Source organism: Micropterus dolomieu, linkage group LG08, assembly GCF_021292245.1.
Source record: "Micropterus dolomieu isolate WLL.071019.BEF.003 ecotype Adirondacks linkage group LG08, ASM2129224v1, whole genome shotgun sequence".
Taxonomy (NCBI): domain Eukaryota; kingdom Metazoa; phylum Chordata; class Actinopteri; order Centrarchiformes; family Centrarchidae; genus Micropterus; species Micropterus dolomieu.
In genome coordinates, this window is record NC_060157.1 from 200,614 (window position 1) to 208,375 (window position 7,762).

Sequence of the window (7,762 nt, forward strand, 5' to 3'; positions counted from 1 at the left end):
CCCATCATCCTGTGTGACTCCCCAGTCACCACTGTGGACTCCTTCCGCTTCCTGGGCACCATCATCTCCCAGGACCTCAAGTGGGAGCTGAACATCACCTCCCTCACCAAGAAGGCCCAGCAGAGGATGTACTTCCTGCGGCAGCTGAAGAAGTTCAGCCTGCCAAAGACAATGATGGTGCACTTCTACACCGCCATCATTTAGTCCATCCTTACCTCCTCCATCACCATCTGGTACGCTGCTGCCACTGCCAGGGACAAGGGCAGGCTGCAGCGCATCATTCGCTCTGCAGAGAAGCTGACTGGCTGGAATCTTCCATCTCTTCTGGACTTGTACGCCTCGAGGACTCTGAGGCGAGCAGGAAAGATTGCAGCTGACCCCTCCCACCCCGGAAACAAACTGCGGTCCTTCACGACCAAAACCTCTCGCCACAGTTTCTTTCTGTCTGCAGCCTCATCAACAAGGCCCGAGACCCCGACTGACTCTCATAACCCCAAAGCCTCCCTTCTGAAGCACACACTGTTAATGTTTGCACAAACATATATCCGAGTTTGTACGCACATGTAAATAGTTAAATGCCATATTGCATGTAGTCATATTATTCTATAACTTATAAATTATATAAAATATATTTTGTCAATTTCATTTTTACATTTATATAGGTTTATGTTTATTGTCATGCATCAAGTAACCAAAACTAATTCCTTGAAAGTGCGAAAACTACTTGGCAATAAAGCCGGTTCTGATTCTGACGTGTACTTTTTTCATTCTGATTGAAACATCTTACTGCTGGAAAAACAAGATTGTGTTTCCAGGAAGTGAAAAGGAACAAGTGTGATCAGCTGTGCTTTTCAGCTTCAAGCCTGTTTTGGTTTTGGTTATTAAAAAAGTGTGTCTGACACACACACACACACACACACACACACACATACAGATGTGTTGGATATCAGATAAACCTCAGAGAAGCAAAAATAAATAAAAACAGAGAGAATTTGTTCTGCTCTGCGGCTTCGACCTCGTAAACGCAGGATTTAACAGCTGCACACACACACACACACACACACTCACACACATGCACACACACACTCACAGGGTCCAGATGTGTTTTGTAATAGTAGCAGGGATGTAAAGAAGGAAGCATACAGTAGGCCTGCAACCACAAACACACACATATAGACACACACACACACACAGAGGGCCATTGTCATGCATGCTGCAGGCTGTTTCACGCCGACTTAAAAAGATTAACGGGCAATCGGGATCAATTTACACAGAAGAGAAAGAGAGAGAGAGTGGGAGGGGTTGAGGCGTGAGAGAAGGGGGAGAGAAAAATGTTTTGAGAGAGAGAGAGAGAGAGAGAGAGAAACATACAGGTGTAAATCTCCTCACAAGTCGAGTTTCCATTCAAATTCTAATTTCCAGAAACTCATGAAAATAAACAATCATTGGCTGTTGGAGATAAACAGCTGGTGGAGCTGCCACTGCAGAAGAAGAAGCGGACACTGCGAGGTGACGTCAGACGATGGAAAACCACACAGAGACATGACGACATCAGACGTTTCTGTTAGTTTCATGTGTCAATGTGATGAAGGTCGCAGCCTCCTCATCGCTCCACACAGCTGATGCTTCATCTCTTCACTGGAAGGGAAGACATCGCTGGCATCTATATTAACTTTAAAATGTTCCCTCTAGAGACGTAGTGTTTGTGTGCTGCAATGTTGGGCTTTAAAAGTTGTCTTGACAAACTAAAGGAAATGAAGGAAACAGAGTTGAAGGAAAAAGAATAAAGGAAATAGGAGAAGTGGAAAGAAGCAGAGATGAAAAGAGGAGAGGGCTAGACCCCTCGAGTGGCTTCAATTAAGAAAATTACAGAGAGAAAGAGGGCGAAGGCATAACCAGAACTGTCAAACGCAGAGTTGATTACAGGGCGGACCTCCTGCCTGCAGCCCAGAGCCATGCAGGATCTAACCCCAGTCTAAACCTGAACCTGAACCCAGCCCCGGGTCAGGGTTATTTTAGACTCCAGCTGCTGGAAACACTGAGTCTGCTGCTTTGGACCACAGCTGAAGTCAGACTGACAGCAGATTTCACTTCACCTCTGTTAGCTGCAGATGATCAGTTTGTAAGGACGTGTTGATGAGACCCAAACTTTTTACTTTAGCTCTGCTTCTGAGTCTTTTGGATCAAGTCAAGTCTCAAGTTATTGGGACATGACGTGGAAGTCAAAAAGCACGTTTATAACTCTCTGTAAACGACAATCTCACATTCAGGCCCACGTCATGCTGTGATTGGTTAGCTGTGTGAAAGAAGGCGAGTTTATCTCTTCTCTCTCAGGTTAGCTCCTGTTAACTCAAGCAACAACAATGACAGTGTCATTCTGAATAATAAAATAAAGTAAATAAAAAGGTGTGTAGAGGCTCAGACTCAGCGGGTGGCAGGTGGGTACCCCTCTGTACATTTTACATTACAATAATATTTAATGAAAACAAATTTGTCTAATAGTGCCCGTACTAATGTAATGTTAGTTTAAATACTACAGTTTAAAAGTACATTCTTAATAATTAATATATTAATTGTATTTTTACAAAATACCATTTAGAGAATAAAATTACATTTTCATTTAGATTCAGATGTATTTTATTAAACTCATTAAAAGTTTACTATTTTGGTAAGCAGAACTGCGCAAAAATATAGAAGCAATATAATAATAATTTCTTAATTAATTTATATAGATTTGTACTACTTGAAAGTAAAATACTAAACACAATATACTTTTGGAAAATATACTTGAATGTAGTTTATTTTACTTGACATCTCATAAAAAATAAACATTGTGTAATCGCGCTAACGTTAGCGTTAGCAAGCGTCTCCACTGACTCTGATAACCTTCTGACTGTGCAGGACATTTGAGATGGTCAGCAGGGCTACTGAAAAATATCCTACATATGTATCTATCTGTTTCTCTTCTGGGAAAAACTGCATCCAACTAGTTTAGTAATTTTCTGAAACAATCTGACAGTCACACCCACTGCGTGCAGCAATTGGCTGAAGTTCCTCTTTAAACCAACATCTTTGGACTGTCCATTGTATCAGTCCCTGTGGATTGGTTATAGCAAAATAACCCCCGTCCTGACCACCAACCAGCTACATAAATGAGTGGTGGAAAGAAAGTTACTGTAGCTAACTGTATACAAAGCAGTTAAAATTAGCTAAATGTATAAAAAGCAGTTAAAACTAGTTTACTATATATAAGCAGTTAAAACTAGTTAATTGTATACAAAGCAGTTAAAACTAGCTAACTGTATAAAGCAGTTAAAACTAGCTAACGGTATAAAGCAGTTAAAACTAGTAAACTATATACAAAGCAGTTAAAACTAGCTAACTGTATAAAGCAGTTAAAACTAGCTAACTGTATACAAAGCAGTTAAAACTAGCTAACTGTATACAAAGCAGTTAAAACTAGCTAACTGTAGTTAAAACTAGCAAACTGTATATAAAGCAGTTAAAACTAGCTAACTATATATAAAGAAGTTAAAACTAGCTAACTGTATATAAGCAGTTAAAACTAGCTAACTGTATACAAAGCAGTTAAAACTAGCTAACTGTATAAAGCAGTTAAAACTAGCAAACTGTATACAAAGCAGTTAAAACTAGCTAACTGTATACAAAGCAGTTAAAACTAGCTAACTGTATAAAGCAATTAAAACTAGCTAACTGTATACCAAGCAGTTAAAACTAGCTAACTGTATACAAAGCAGTTAAAACTAGCTAACTGTATAAAGCAGTTAAAACTAGCTAACTGTATACAAAGCAGTTAAAACTAGCTAACTGTATAAAGCAGTTAAAACTAGCAAACTGTGTACAAAACAGTTAAAACTAGCAAACTGTGTACAAAGTAGTTAAAACTAGCTAACTGTATCTAAGTAGTTAAAACTAGCTAACTGTATATAAAGCAGTTAAAACTAGCTAACTGTATATAAAGCAGTTAAAACTAGCTAACTGTATATAAAGCAGTTAAAACTAGCTAACTGTATAAAGCAGTTAAAACTAGCAAACTGTGTACAAAACAGTTAAAACTAGCTAACTGTATCTAAGTAGTTAAAACTAGCTAACTGTGTACAAAGCAGTTAAAACTAGCTAACTGTGTACAAAGCAGTTAAAACTAGCTAACTGTATAAAGCAGTTAAAACTAGCTAACTGTGTACAAAGCAGTTAAAACTAGCTAACTGTATAAAGCAGTTAAAACTAGCTAACTGTATACAAAGCAGTTAAAACTAGCTGAATAATGCTAATGTTAGCAACCCAACACGTGAAACTAAGATGGTGAACATTATACCTGCTAAACACCAGCATGTTAGCATGCTACTGTTAGCATTTAGCTCGAAGCCCCAGTGAGAACAGCTGCAGACTCCGTTTTGTTTTTGGTCTAGAAGACGAGGAATGGATTTAGTGTCTTGATTCTCTTGTTGAACGTTTCAGTCTGTCCTCAGGCAGCATCAGGAGAGCTGTGGTTGGCCACACCCAACAGTGATGTCACAGTGTACTGACCACACCCCGGAGTGCGCTCTTACATCGCTGCAGAGAGGAAACGTTAAAGCGTGACGTCACTTTGTGAGTGGAAATATTATTCTGCTTGTTGGTTTTTCTTTGTTTCGGTCATCCTGTTTATTGCTCCATCTGTCTGTTTCTCTTTCTTCTTTGTGTATTTCCTTCCCTCCATATCTACAAGTCTGCTTCTGTTTTCTTTCCTCCACCTTTCTTTTCCTCTATTCTTTTTCTTTCCCTCGTTACCTTCTCTCCGTCACTGTCCTACGTTTTTCTGTACTCCTCCATCTCTCTGCCTTTATATTCTCCATATTTTCTTCATGCATCTCTAGCTTTATCTCTCTCTCTCTATATATATATATATATATTTGAAGCTCTCTCTCTCTGGCTGTGAGTCATGCTCTCTCTCTCAGTCTCTCTCTCCACATCTGGTTTTAGGAGGAGAAAAACAGCAGATTAAGGAGCTGGATTGAACCAAGGACGCTTTTTATAGGGGGGACCAGCTGTTTGCAGCCTCCTAACACACCGCCTCCTCTGTCTCAGCATCACATCTAAATATCATATTTAATTATTTATATTCAAACAAACACCATCAGTCGCGGGCTGATCTCTAATCAGCCGATTAATCGTTATTTAATTGGTTTGATTGACCCCCTCTAAGTGACCCGGCCCCCTCCCACCCGGGTGCAGAGTGGTATGGTCCCGATGGGGGGCTGGCTGTGGCGGAGCAGGAGCAGACCGAGCCGAGCCGAGGCAGGCTGTGTGTGGATGGACGCGCCGCGGTGTTTCTTTCTGCTCCGGATTATTATTTCTCCTGTGAGCGCATGACATTTGTACCTGTCCGGACTCCTCCCGCCGTCCACACCTGAGCCCAGCTCACTCAGGTTTCATGTGAGGAGACGAAGAAGAAGAAAGGAGCAGCGGCAGCGCGTGGGACTGTGGATTTAAATCACTGATTGGACTTTCTGCGCGTTTCCGTGCAGGTAAGTCCGGAGGGTTCCGTGTGTGTTTGGGTGGATGGGCTGGGAGTTCTGCTGGCCCGGCGGCAGATCTGGAGGTAGCGCGGTGCTGGTGGAGAAGGGGGGTGTATGTGTGTGGATGTTTGGGGGGAAAACGCCTCGCCTCCCCGCCGCATCACCGCTCCTCTGCTGCTCCGGCTCCCTGTTTTTTTACGCGTGGAAATTTCCCCTTTTTACTGTTTTCCACGCAGAGTGTGGGGGGAGGATGCGGGGCCGGGTGGGGGTTGATACCCCAGGTAGGGCTGCTCTTACCCTCGGGGTATTTTGGAACCACGGTCGGCTTGTGTCCGTGCACCGAGCGGAGCCGCGCGCGCTGCGTTGTTGGTCTTTTTAACGGTTAAATTGGAGCGTAAAGAAACGTTTTGTGGCTGCAAACGTGTTTTTCTGCGTGTGTTGGAGGGCAGAGCGGTGGGGGAGGTGGAGGTGGAGGCGGAGGAGAGGAGGGGGTCTGGGAGGCAGCGAGGCTCCAGACGCCGATCCATTAAAGAAGAACAAAGGGGGGGTGGAGGGGCAGCAGAAAAACGGTTAAAATCGCAGGCGAAACGCAGAAAAGGCGTGAAAACGTCGCGTGAGCTGCGGGACGCACCGCAGGATCTGCCCGCAGCTCACGCGCCACATATCCATCTGTGTTTTACCGAATCCGCCTTCCCCCGTCCGTCCATGTGCTGAAGAGGAGAACCGATGCGGATCGATACGGGTCCTGTGAGAGAAGCGGCCCAACTGTTCCTCCCGCTGGGATCGATGGGCCGAAGGTTATCAATCAGAAATCCCATCAGTTGTCCAACATGTGATTTGTGAGCAAATGTTCAGAAATAACATTTCAGTCACATGATGATGGACGGCACAATCAGTGATCAATAAACATTAAAGTCAGAACAATAAAACAGGTCTTTGTAATAATCAGTAATGAAAGCATCAGCTGTGTGATCAGTTATGTGATAAAGGATCGATATGTGAAGGAAGAACATCCTGCATCAATCAAGTGATCAGTAGCTGATGGTTGTGTGATGATGGAAATGATGCAGCTGGTGTCACACACGTTGATCAATATCCTGATCTGTCAGTTGGATCTGATTCAGGTGAAGGAGAGAAAATGGAGGTTTATTTATTTATTGATTGATTTATAGAAAAGAGTTTGAGAGTGAATCAGCAGCTGATCAATAATCACACTGATCAGTGATGATTGTGTTTGTTTAAAGCAGGAGAAATAAAGAGTGACTTATTTATGAGTCAGTGGAAAGAAAAATTATCAGTTCATCACTTAAATTTTCTTCTTCTGACAGAAAACAATACTAACGACTAATGACAGAAAGTGATCAGCAGAATAATCAATCATAGATCGGACGATAAAGAAGTGCATTTAAACATGTTGATCATTTCTGATTTCTGCAGTCTGTCACCATCAATATCAATATTAAATATTGATTATTTGATCAGGAGCAAGCGCTCAGTGATCTGTGCAGAGTGTTGATGAAGGGAACGTCCCCTTCAGCAGAACTCATAGTTACGGTAGTTGTGATGTGACCTGAACGCAGCAGCAGCAGAAGTGCGGTGACGCGTTTAAACACCGGCCGGTCGAGCTGACGTTTGAGTTCACGGCGAGTTGTCAGAGGTCAGCGCTCTCTCCTCCCTTTAACGAGCTCTTGCTCTCCCTTTGTATTCTGAAAATGATTTGACATCACTGCAACGTCGTCTCAAGTTCAGTATTCTGTTGTGCCGACGATCCAGACCAACTTTCTGCATTCGTTTATATTTACTTTAACAATGAATCTCTAACCAAGACGCCACTGACTCTGTGCTGAAGCAGAGTTCATCAGGTAAATGTCTCCAGGCTGCAGTCGCAGCAGGAACCGCTCTCATTTGTCATTTAGCGGCGCTCCTTTAGCTCCTCCTCAGAACATTCTGACCTTCTGTCAGTGACTGAGCAGGAAACCTGGAAATCTTTGTCTTCATTTGAAGAGCAGCACAAACAAAAAATGGCCACAACTTTATTCAGCGAGATCAGCCAGACAAACGAACAGAAGCGCGCTAAATTTTCCTGGGATTCACCTGGGACACGCCCACCAAACGGGAGAAAACACACTCAGAAGCCTGTTGTGCAAAGTTTCAAGGAAACGTGACGTTCAAACGAAAGCGTTGCAAACCTGTGGTAAACGTGTCAAGACTGAACTCGCTCCTGTTTGGCTAGCGGCTGTAAA

General features: G+C 42.8%; 1 protein-coding gene across 1 annotated transcript in view; it reads left to right on the forward strand.

Moving 5' to 3' along the window:
- Positions 1–5,304: 5,304 nt before the first annotated feature.
- Positions 5,305–7,762, forward strand: part of plxna3 (plexin A3) — a 137,651-nt gene continuing 135,193 nt past the window's right edge. The window contains exon 1 of the mRNA XM_046055385.1: positions 5,305–5,528. The gene's annotated coding sequence lies outside the window, so the exon portion shown is untranslated. The remainder of the gene's footprint in view (positions 5,529–7,762) is intronic.